The 12,999-nt window shown below is 53.7% G+C and overlaps 1 protein-coding gene across 4 annotated transcripts in view; it reads left to right on the forward strand.

The window, feature by feature from the left end:
* MRPL36 (mitochondrial ribosomal protein L36) overlaps window positions 1-12,999 on the forward strand; it is a 1,017,194-nt gene that overhangs the window by 544,267 nt on the left and 459,928 nt on the right. The window contains exon 1 of one of the 4 annotated variants that reach the window (XM_050795339.1): window positions 11,157-11,160. The exons of the other annotated variants lie outside the window; for them this stretch is intronic. The gene's annotated coding sequence lies outside the window, so the exon portion shown is untranslated. Of the gene's footprint in view, window positions 1-11,156; window positions 11,161-12,999 lie in introns of those variants that run through there. 4 annotated transcript variants of the gene reach the window in all.

Here is a 12,999-nt window from a genome sequence, read left to right on the forward strand (position 1 = left end):
CTCCACTTGTCCCTCCTGGATTGTCTATGAAGGGGTGAAGCCGACCTTCGAAATTCTGAGCCTTCCTCTGAGAAAGGCCACTGAGGTGAGCAGCCAAGGGGAGATGTCCAGGAGTTAGAGGCTATGATGGCAGCCAAGGGGAGATGTCCAGGAGTTAGAGGCTATGATGGCAGCCAAGGGGAGATGTCCAGGAGTTAGAGGCTATGATGGCAGCCAAAGGGAGATGTCCAGGAGTTAGAGGCTATGATGGCAGCCAAGGAGAGATATCCAGGAGTTAGAGGCTATGATGGCAGCCAAGGGGAGATGTCCAGGAGTTAGAGGCTATGATGCCAACAAAGGCCAGCGGTTCTTTCCTGCTGCCATCTCCTCATGCAATGACACTCATCTCAGCAAAAAACAGCTCCCTTCATAGCTTCAAAGAGCTGGTCACCACCATCGATTTTGTTCCTGGGAAGCTCCTAGCACGTCAATAATGCCTTTGTAACTATTCGCGTGTAATGAAGTCCTTGCTTTCTGACCTCTGAACCTATGTAACGTTGCATGGCTCTGGACCCCCCACGAAGTGGGGATTTGCAGAGGGTCCCCCATACCAGCTCGTCACAAATCCGAGTATGGCTCTGGACCCCCCACGAAGTGGGGATTTGCAGGGGTCCCCCATACCAGCTCATCACAAATCCAAGTATGGCTCTGGGCCCCCCACAAAGTGGGGATTTGCAGAGGGTCCCCCATATCAGCTCATCACAAATCCAAGTACTGATCAGGGAACCACCATTTCTTTATTTTCCCAGTAGAGGCAACTCTTAAGATCACCTGGACTTTGCATCCATTGCTGCCTCCCTGAGTCCAGGAGCCTCCTGTCCCACCCCTGTAGGTGCAGCCCCATGATCAGCTTTTCTCTCTGGCCATGTGGTCCTCACCCATCCAGGTCCTGCCATCTCCACAGGGCCCTGATGGATCTGCCTCTTGTCTCACAGGTGGGGTGGCCCATGAATTGCCAACATCATGAAGCAGGCAGGTCCAAAGCGGAAAACAGCCCTTCCCCCTCACTGAGAAGTCCACACAGGACACGTGGAGCAGCCGGCAGCTTCAGCCCCTGCCTTTCAGGGTCATAGGGCGAAACGGGCCTTCAGCGTGGACCAGTGCTCATGCCGTGTTCCTCACTCTGCTCCTTTCAGCTGGGGAGGCCTTGGGTCTCCCTGACATCACCCTGGCCCCAAACCCGACCCGCAGACAGCAGCCATGGAGTAGCAGCCTTCCCGACCAACGGCCCCTGCAGCCGGCCAGGCCCCCAGCCCAGGCTCAGCCTAGGCTCAGCCCAGGGGCCGCTGCCACCATGCACCCTCACTCTGGTGGAACTGGCCAGCCTGGAAGAAACCCAGACCAGCTGGTGCCGTGAGAAATCCTCTTTCTAACTGCATGCGGCTGCAGAGAGGAGAATCTGGTGTGGATGCCGAGAGCACCTAAACTTTTACACCTCTGGCCTTCTACTCTTCCAAGGAGTGGGTCACACAGCTGTAACACGGTGACTTTATTTTGTCCTGATGCTTGGAAAACTCCTGTCCTAAGCTGCCGACCTTCTCAATCTCCATTTAATCTCTCGGCTAACCCCAATTTAGGGCTCTTTCCCTTAACAAATGGAACAGTCTCTCATCATAGAAGGTCACGTCTTGGGAACACAGAGGCATGTAAAATAAATGAGGTAAGCCCAGGGAGGGGCTGGTGCAGGAGAGACGTGACCCACCCTCCTTCCCACATGGTTAAGGTGGCCAGTGGATTAGGACCTTCCAAACCGGGACCTGCTTCTGCCTTCTCTCCGAAACACGCAGTATATCCACGCAGCCTTTTCCTGTAAGTACAAAAACAAAACACAAGAAACAAGAGACTAAACGAGTCGAAGAGTGTAAAAGCCCGGCACATATGCTGGGATAGTGTAATTCCCTGGTAGAAACCATGAAGCTTTTACAGAACTCGATTTCTTTGTCATTACTGCACAGGAGAAAAAACGCGATCAGAGCCCTTGAAAATAGAGCAAAGGGCCACGAGGGCCAGGAGGCTAATCCAGGATTAAGGAAAATGAGCTCTGAAGACAGACAGAAAAACGCTTCCCCCAGAAGGCTAAGAAGGAACACAAAAGACAAATAAATTGTGGATTGGGAGCAAGTGGGAGATACTGTCAGTTAAGGTGACTCATTTCATTTAAACACTGCAGCTCATCTGGAGGAGACATGCAGAGAAGAAGAAACCCACCCAGGCCAAGGACAGGACATTTGCAAAGAGCTCATCCTCAACACAGGAGACAGAGCCCTCAATAGCATGCCAGCTCTCCGCCTGCTGTTCACCCACTGCAGGCCCACCTGCTCCTCACCTGCTGCAGGTCCACCTGTCACTCACCTGCTGCAGGCCCACCTGTCCCTCACCTGCTGCAGGCCCACCTGCTCCTCACCTGCTGCAGGCCCACCTGCCCCTCACCTGCTGCAGGCCCACCTGTCCCTCACCTGCTTTAGGTCCACCTGCCCCTCACCTGCTTTAGGTCCACCTGCCCCTCACCTGCTGCAGGCCCACCTGTCCCTCACCTGCTGCAGGCCCACCTGCCCCTCACCTGCTGCAGGTCCACCTGCTCCTCACCTGCTGCAGGTCCACCTGTCCCTCACCTGCTGCAGGCCCACCTGTCCCTCACCTGCTTTAGGTCCACCTGTCACTCACCCGCTGCAGGCCCACCTGTCACTCACCTGCTGCAGGCCCACCTGTCACTCACCTGCTTTAGGTCCACCTGCCCCTCACCTGCTTTAGGTCCACCTGTCCCTCACCTGCTTTAGGCCCACCTGTCCCTCACCTGCTGCAGGCCCACCTGTCCCTCACCTGCTTTAGGTCCACCTGTCACTCACCTGCTTTAGGTCCACCTGCCCCTCACCTGCTGCAGGCCCACCTGTCCCTCACCTGCTTTAGGTCCACCTGCCCCTCACCTGCTGCAGGTCCACCTGCCCCTCACCTGCTGCAGGCCCACCTGTCCCTCACCTGCTTTAGGTCCACCTGTCACTCACCCGCTGCAGGCCCACCTGTCACTCACCTGCTGCAGGCCCACCTGTCACTCACCTGCTTTAGGTCCACCTGTCCCTCACCTGCTGCAGGCCCACCTGTCCCTCACCTGCTTTAGGCCCACCTGTCCCTCACCTGCTGCAGGCCCACCTGTCCCTCACCTGCTTTAGGTCCACCTGTCACTCACCTGCTTTAGGTCCACCTGTCCCTCACCTGCTTTAGGTCCACCTGTCCCTCACCTGCTTTAGGTCCACCTGTCCCTCACCTGCTTTAGGTCCACCTGTCACTCACCCGCTGCAGGTCCACCTGTCACTCACCTGCTGCAGGCCCACCTGTCACTCACCTGCTTTAGGTCCACCTGCCCCTCACCTGCTTTAGGTCCACCTGTCCCTCACCTGCTGCAGGCCCACCTGTCCCTCACCTGCTTTAGGTCCACCTGTCCCTCACCTGCTGCAGGCCCACCTGTCCCTCACCTGCTTTAGGTCCACCTGCCCCTCACCTGCTGCAGGCCCACCTGTCCCTCACCTGCTTTAGGTCCACCTGTCCCTCACCTGCTTTAGGTCCACCTGTCACTCACCTGCTTTAGGTCCACCTGCCCCTCACCTGCTGCAGGCCCACCTGTCCCTCACCTGCTTTAGGTCCACCTGTCACTCACCCGCTGCAGGCCCACCTGTCACTCACCTGCTGCAGGCCCACCTGTCACTCACCTGCTTTAGGTCCACCTGTCACTCACCTGCTTTAGGTCCACCTGTCACTCACCTGCTGCAGGCCCACCTGTCCCTCACCTGCTTTAGGTCCACCTGTCCCTCACCTGCTGCAGGCCCACCTGTCCCTCACCTGCTTTAGGTCCACCTGTCACTCACCTGCTGCAGGCCCACCTGTCCCTCACCTGCTTTAGGTCCACCTGTCCCTCACCTGCTTTAGGTCCACCTGTCCCTCACCTGCTTTAGGTCCACCTGTCCCTCACCTGCTTTAGGTCCACCTGTCCCTCACCTGCTTTAGGTCCACCTGTCACTCACCTGCTGCAGGCTCGCTTGCCCTTCACCCACCTGCAGTTCTACCTATTCCTCACCTACCCACAGGCCCACCTGATGCTTACCTGTCACCTGTCCATCAGGCCCTGCCTACTCCTCCACGTTGCCCAAGGAGGGCCTGGGTCAGGCCTGCTCTGCCTCTATCTGTCCTTGGCCATCACTGGACACTGTGACCCAGTCAGAGGCCGAGCCCCACAACGGCCCTACTGACCTTTGACCGGGCTGAGCCCACCCCTGCCTCCTTCCGGGAGGAGCAGCCAAGTCATGAGCACCGTTGTGTGTCCCTACCGTGCATATAGTTGGGGCTCCCCTCGGCATGTCACACAGAACGTGTTGCTCACACATGGATTTACCAGTCATCCTTACTCCCAGGGGAAGGGTGATGGCTGCCCGGAAACAGGATCCCGGGTACCAAGCAAACAGCAGGCTGCAATGTAAGGACCAGGCTCCCTCCAGGTCAGGGAGCAGAGGCACCAGGATTGCATTCTGAGGAGAGGGGGAGCTGAGTGTGTTCGTGAGAAAAGGACGCCGTGAATTTCACGACTCACTGTCAGGCAGAACTGCCCACGGCAAGCTCTTGGCCCCTGATGTTAGACTCTGCCATGAATGCCACGGGTGCTGTTCATTGCCGTGTTTACTCTACATTCCAGTGTCCAATAAAATACCTTAAACTTCTATTCCATACAATGGTTAAAATAACTGTTAAAGCCAGATATTATTATAAAGTTATATTTTAGCTGGTTACTTAATCCAAGGAAGACTGTTTCTTCTGTCCTTTCTATAAGTGAGGAAGTCACTCATGTATCTGGGTGGGTCATATCCCACCACTGCTCCATTTAGCCACTGGTCCTCATCTGGCAGAGGCAGGGCTCCATGGCTGATGCCCCTTTGTGCAAGGTTGCTGAAGGAAGTCACAGAACCAGCAGCTCCACTATTCCATTCATCCACTCATCCACTCATCCACCCAGCCCATCCACCTGCCCACCTGCCCACTCATTCACTCACCCACCCATCCACTTGTCCACCCACCCACTCATCCACCCATCCATTCATCCACTCACCCACCCACTTACTCATCCACACACCCACTCAGCCACTTGCCCACATACCCACCCATCCACTCACCCACCCACCCACTCACCCACCCACTCATCCACTCACCCACCCAGTCACTCATCCACCCACCCACCCATCCACTTGTCCACCTACCTGCTCATCCACCCACTCCACTCATCCACTCACCCACCCACCCACCCACTCATCCACCCACCCACACATCCACTCAACCACCCATTCACTTATCCACCCATCCTCCTACCCACTCATCCACTCACCCACCCAGCCACTCATCCACCTACCCACTCATCCACTTGTCTACCTACCTGCTCATCCATCCACCCCACTCATTCACTCACTCACCCATCCACTCACCCACCCACCCACCCATCCACTTATCCACCCACCCACTTATCCACCCATCCTCCTACCCGCTTATCCACTCACCTACCCACCCACTCATCCACCCACCCACCCATCCATTCAACCGCACACCTACTTATCCACACACCCACTTATCCACTTGCCCACCTACCTGCTCATTCACTCACCCACCCAACCATCTGTCCACCTGCCCACTCATCCACTCACCCACCCATCCACTCATCCACTCACCCACCCAGACACTCACCCACCCACCCACCCATCCACTTGTCCACCTACCTGCTCATCCACACACCCCACTCATCCACTCACCCACCCACCCACTCATCCACCCACCCACCCATCCACTCAACCACCTACCCACTTATCCACCCATCCTCCTACCCACTTATCCCCTCACCTACCCACCCACTCATCCAGCCACCCACTCATCCACCCAACCACCCACCCACTTATCCACTTGTCCACCCACCCACTTACCCACACACCCACTTATCCACTTGTCCACCTACCCGCTCATCCACTCACCCACCCATTCACCTGCCCACCTACCTACTCATTCACTTACCCACCCAACCACCTGCCCGTCTGTCCACTCATTCACTCACCCACCCACCCACTCGTCCACCCACCTACCCATCGACTCATCCACTCACCCATCCATCCACCCACCCACTCATCCACCCACCCACCCATCCACTCACCCACTCATGCACTCACCCACCCATCCACTTGTCCACACACCCACTTATCCACTCACCCACTCATCCACTTGCCCACCTACGTGCTCATCCACTCACCCACCCATCCACCTGTCCACTCACCCACCCATCCACCTGCCCACTCATCTACTCTCTCACTCATCCACTCACCCACTCATCCACCTGCCCACTCATCCACTTACCCACCTGCCCACCCACCCACTCATTCACCACCCACCCATCCTCTTCTCCACCCATCCACTCATCCACCCATCCACCTGCCCATTTGCCCACTTGCCCACTCATCTACTCTCTCACTCATCTACTCACCCACTCTTCCGCCTGCCCACCTACCTACTCATTCACCACCCACTCATCCTTTTCTCTACCCATCCACTCACCCACCCATCCACCTGCCCACCTACCCACTCATTCACCATCCACCCATCCTCTTCTCCACTCATCCACTCACCCACCCATCCACCTTCCCACCTACCCACTCATACACCCACCCAACCATCCACATGTGCACCCACTTGTTCACCACCCACCCATCCTCTTCTCCACTCATCCACTCATCCACCCATCCACCTGACCATCCATCCACCTGCTAAGCCACCCACTCATCCACCCACCCACCCATCCACCTGTCCATTCATCTACTCATCCACTCATCCACCTAACTGCCTGCTTCCTGCCCACTCATCCATCCACCCACCCATCCCCCTGCCCATCTACTACCTATCCACCCATCTGCTCATCCGCCCATCTATCCATCCACACACACACTTAGTCACTCATCTACCCACCCATCTATCCATCTACTTACCCATTCATCCTCCCACTCATCAATCCGTTTACACATCCACCCACTCTTCCACCCACCCGTCCACATATCCCTCCATCCACCCACTCATTCACCCATCCCACTCATCCACACATCCACTCTTCTTCTCATCCACCTGCCATTTATCCACCCATCCATCTGTCCATCCATCCACTCACCCATCCATCCACCTGTCTATTCATGAACCCGCCCACCCACCCACCTACCCACCCATCCACTCACTCACCCACCCACTCACTCCCCCACCCATCCACTCATCTATTCATCCACCACCCATCTGTCCATTCATTCATCTATCCATTCACCACCTACTCAATCACCCACCCACGCAGAAACTTCCACCAAGCCACAGAACCACCACCTACTCAATCACCCACCCATGCAGAAACTTCCACCAAGCCACAGAACCTTCGGTTTACCTGTGACACACCCACACACGTCCTCTTTCCAGGAGAATAGGTAGGTAAAAAATTCTGCCTGCAATGTGAAGAGGACAGGAGGAAAGAGAGAGCTGCCTTCCCAGCTCACGCCTTGAGGAATGCTGAGGGATCAGTTCTTTCAGGACCTGGAGGTGCCCATTCCTCTCACACACAGGAATTAGAATCAGAATCAGGAAGGGTGTATCTATTTATAACACAAAGAAGTTAGGAATGGTGCAAACGGGCATTGAAGGCCACAGGGGTCTGCCTCCTGACCTTTAATGAACACTCAGAGTCCCCAAGTTTGTAATAGACCTGGCTGCCTTTGTGTCTAATTAGATGCATACGAGAATTGACATAACCTTTGACATCCACATAATGGATGCAATGATGTTCCTTGTTCTCTCCACCCATGAGGTTAAATGGAGTTTTTAAATAAATACATAAATACCTAACCCATGGTTGAGACCCACTGTCTCCCTGGATCTCCTGAGCTGTGGCATAGATTTGGCTACTGATATTAAAGCAGGAAGCCATAACCTGCGCGTCTCACGGCTGGTGATGGAACACTACACCGGGCTCTTCTGAGGCTCCCGCGCTGAGAGTGGGCCCCCAAAAGGCAGGACGCCCTAGCTGGTCTCGGACCTCAACCTAAGTGGTAGGTTAGTAGTGGCATTGTAATGACAGCTCCTGGTCACTTCTGGGGCTGGCGGCGGGAGGAAGGACCAGAGCATAATTTAATTGCTTTCCCTTCCTCCCTCAGGTCTGCATATTATATTATATTGAAAAGTAATTATGCAGTGAAAGTAAAATGTCACCCGGTGCTGTCTGGGAAGCGGCGGCACAGATGTGAATTATTCTCTTCCTCGCATCTTGCAGACATCTCTATACCTCTCTCGGTCACACACCACGGTGTGTGCTCATGGGCTGGAGTATTTACGCACACGAGATGAGATTTGCTGTTTTCTTTATTTTTTTATTTTTTTCCCTTTTCCCCTTGCAGCATCTAGATCCCAAGCTGAGTTGCCTCGTTGGCAATGATTGATTACCCAATATCTAATTAAACCTGATCCAATCACTTATTATGCAGAGTGGAACAAACAAACTGAAGGCGGCTGTCAGCACCGTGATTGATGATGTGGCCAGCCCGGCTTTTGTGGCTCCTCATGTCCCGACGCTTGTTACAACCAGGCAAAGCCGCGCCGGACCAAGCGCCTGTCACTCCCCACCACCCGCCGCTCCCACCACCCTCGCCACCCTACCATTCCTCCAAGCGAACTTTTAAGGAAAAGTAAATGGAGTGGGAAAGTGAAAACAGGGTTATTGAGGACCGATGAGATTCTGTCTAGGTTGTTCCATAATGAGATCAAAGTCCTCCTCCATAGAGTCCTGAATTGTCAGGGAGTGGACGGCCAGGTCTCGAGAGAGGTGGGTGTGGAGGAGGAAGAGTGTGCGTGTGTACAGCGCTGGGTGGGGGTGTCTTTGGCGATGCGTGTGAGTTTGCTGTGATGCTGTGTGTGTACACCGTTGCACTGTGTGTGTGCACCACAGAGCTGCCTGGGGCCCGAGCCACAGCAGTGGACGCACCATGGGGAGAATGACAGACAGGACACTGATGCAAACCTAACACGGCAATGATTTTTTCTCTATTGTCTGCCAGACAGGATTCTCTTAGCAGCTCTCATTTATAAATTTTTCAGTTTTAATGTTTTAATTATTTAAAATGCAAATAGGTTCAAGAAGAAAGCAGCAGAAAATACAATTCCCTCAACAAATTCCTTGTGCAGGGGCCACAGGGCTGCAGGTGCAGGCTCTGTCCCACCACAAGGGGCTGTGTCCTGAGAGCTGGGGTGCCCCTGAGCTCAGGGGCCAGGTCCTCTCAAAAGGTGATCTGCTTGGATGGGACGAGGAAGGTCTGATGTAGAAGGCAGAGGACAAGGGTCCTGCACATCTGCAGTTGGGAGGCTGAGCATATTTGGAATACATGCCGTGGGGAAAGCCGGCAGCATCACGGACCGTTGGTACTCAGCAGACCTAGCTGTGCTCCCGTCCGTACTCTCCACACACCTGTGCATGACTGACTCGCCACCCACGGTCCTGCACCCCCAGATTGCCAAACTTCTCTGACTGACAGAGCTTCCTCTCCTTTCTCTTTCTCTGTGAGGCAGTGATTCCACAGGGAAGGGCAGCCACCCGGTCTGTCTTCTCTGATGACTCACAGACACCAGTGCCTCAGGTTTGCGTCCCAGTAGATGAAAAACAACATCACAAGCTGGACACGGTGGCTCACGCCTGTAATCCCAGCACTTTGGGAGGCTGAGGTAGGCAGATCACCTGAGGTCAGGAGTTCGAGATCAGCCTGGCCAACATGGTGAAACACTGTCTCTACTAAAAATACAAAATTACTGGGCATGGTGGTGCATGCCTGTAATCCCAGCTACTTGGAAGGCTGAGGTAGGAGAATCACTTGAACCTGGCAGGTGGAGGTTGCAGTGAGCCAAGATGGCGCCATTGCACTCCAGCCTGGGCAACTGAGCAAGACTCTGTCTCAAACAACAACAAAGCCAGCATAGCATCAAGGACCACAGGAGGGGAGAGGCCTGGGGTCTCTCATTTCAGGAAACACTCGATCATTGGTGGTGGGGCCTCGAGCTACACATGTGAGACTGAAATGTGGACCTGAGAGGCATGAGGGTCAGCGATGTAGGGACTGTCACAGGGCCGGAGACTCCAACAGATGCGGGCGCGGGGGCTCAGCACCCAGTAGGGGAGCCTCCTGTTGGTGGCCCGTACTGTTCCTGGCTCTGTGCTCATCCCACCCTCAGATGCCCCTGGGGGGTGAAGGAGCTGGCAGGGTGCACACACTCAGCCTGACCATGGTGGGTCCTGCTCCCACACTGTGTGCGTCCTTGGCTGTCTGAGAGACTCTGGAGAAGGAAGTGCGTACGGGACAGGCCCCTGAAGAATGGGGGCTTCAACAAACAAAGGGCAGGAGGCTGCAGGCCTCAAGTCCTCCGTCCCTGGTGCCTCCGACTCTATCCCAGGGACCTGGAAGGGCTGGGGACTCCCAGGGCACGGGCAGCATCCATGGAGAGAGGCTCATCTGTCCCCTCTCGTGAGCTTCAGGGCTCATCTTCTCTTGTACAAGACAGCGCAAAAATGCAAAAGCAAATGCGGGTGTATGCATTTCTTATGGGGAGGCCTAGATTTTGCTCAAATTTACACGTTTGTGAAGAGAAAGAAGAAAGAAAGAGAGAGATGAGAGCCATGTCTTCTGTTTTCTGTGAGCACTGCCCATTACTCTGCAGCCTAAAAGCAACTCCATTAGGTAGATGCCCCTCCATGCCTCCCTCTGTGTTAAAGCCAGAGGTTTACCCAGGGCATTCAGCAGTCCACCCCTAGCATGGAGAGGAGCAGGCCTACAGGCACCAGCTTCTCCACACTCTTCTACGAAATGGAAAACATATGGGATTTGGAGCCTAAGACCCAGATTCACATCCTGACTTCCTGAATGTGGGAAATTCAACAAATCTCCCAGAGTCAAAATTCTTCATTTGTAAAATGGGCAAATTTAACCCAACTTTGAGCAAAGAGAAAGTGATAGAAATAGGAATCCTTGTCACCTGGGAGTGTTCCTGAGGTTGGATGAAGGGGTTTACCTGTGGGAGGGTGTGATGGGGGGGAGGACAGGGCTACAGGCCCCCTTCCCTCTGAGCCCTGGAGCCCTTCCCTCCTGGCCACGTGGCAGCACCCACGGGGGAACACACGTGGGGCTGACATACATTTAACAGTCCAGGGCCTGTTATAAAAGCTTTTGCACACTAAGAATGAAATTCTGTGCACATTGGTCTTCCAACGTATGCTGGATAGCAGAAAGATGCAAAATACCAAAATGTTCCATTTTTCTGATTTTTCACATAGTTTAGATGTGGATTCTCTTTACACCAGCCCCAGTATAAGGTTTTCTCACCTGCAGCATCTCAAATGCTTATTCTCCCTCCAATTTCCACCCTAAGCCTCTCTCCCTGACCCAAGACCACTTTTCCAGTTTAACTTGAAACTCCAGATGTGAGTTGGATGTAGGCTGTTTAAGTGGTATAAGCTGCCTGCTTTTCAGAATTTGCTAATGGTGGAACTTAATTGATTGGCAAATTTAATTTGAATTAGAAATATACTCTGCCCTGGGCCAGGCACCGTGGCTCCTGCCTGTAATTCTAGCACTTCAGGAGGCTGAAGCAGGTGGATCACGAGGTCAGGAGTTCAAGACCAACCTGGCCAACATGGTGAAACCCCGTCTCCACTAAAAATACAAAAATTTTCACAGTGTGGTGGCAGGCACCTGTAGTCCTAGCTACTCTGGAGGCTGAGGCAGGAGAATCGCTTGAACTTGGGAGGCAGAGGTTGCAGTGAGCCGAGATTGTGCCACTGCACTCCAGCCTGGGCTACAGAGCAAGATTCCATCTCAAAAAAGAAAAAGGAAAAGAAATATAGTCATATAGCATGCCCTGGTCACTTGGTCAACACAGCCATTTCATCAACTTTTCAATGAGGACGGTGCACATTATAAACAGTGGGAGACAATTCAGTGTTGGTGCCCCCAATGCTTCATTCTGCACCATTATTTCCTCTTTGCCACATGCTCTCTCTGCAGGAGGCTGCGGGGCAGGAGAGAGCCATGTGCCTTCGAAACCCTTAGCTATAGGTCACTAGTAAAGCAGGGCGAGGACCTAGGAGAAAACTGTGGGACTGAAGAGCCTTGGAAGAAGGTTTAGAGGCCTTGGTGCTAAAGCATTCTCTTTTAAAGTGTAAGGGAAAATGGTCTCTGTGAACTGACCCAAGCTGGTGTGCATTCATGTGAGCGTCTGGTCCTGAAGGAAACCGGTCCTCATCATAAATCTTGTTCAATCTTCTTTAACTTTCTCTGTGTGCATCCTTCCTCCTTTCTGAGCAAGGGGTTTCTTAGTCCATAATCACCACATGAAGATAGAAACACAGTGGAAAAGTGGCCATTTCAGACTGTGGAAATGGGCATTTTTAAAAGAAGTGATAGAAATGGGAAGCCTTGTCACCTGGGAGCATTCCTGAGGTTGGATGAAGGGGTTTACCTGTGGGAGGGTGTGATGGGAGGGAGGGGAGGGCCACTAACCCTCTCCTCTCTGAGCCCTGGAGCCCTTCTGTCCTAGCCATTGGCAGCACCCACAGGAGACACCACCCACAGGAGACACACACGCAGCTGACGTACATTTAATGGTCCGAATGGGTTTGAGCGGAAGTCAGGGTATGATGAAAGGAAGTTAATTGTATGAGTGTACCTTGTCTGTGATTCAGAGCTCTGGGAAATAAGAATTTGTACAGCAGATGGAGATCAGGTAGTCATTGGCTATAGTAAACACAGATCATTGTTTATAGTAAACATGCTTTGTCCATCAGAGACAGACTGGATAATGAACATGTGGCACATGTACACGATGAACTACTATACAGTCATAAAAAGGAAGGAGATTGGGCCGGGCGCGGTGGCT

Source organism: Macaca thibetana, chromosome 6 (assembly GCF_024542745.1).
Source record: "Macaca thibetana thibetana isolate TM-01 chromosome 6, ASM2454274v1, whole genome shotgun sequence".
In the NCBI taxonomy this organism is placed as follows: Eukaryota; Metazoa; Chordata; class Mammalia; order Primates; family Cercopithecidae; genus Macaca; species Macaca thibetana.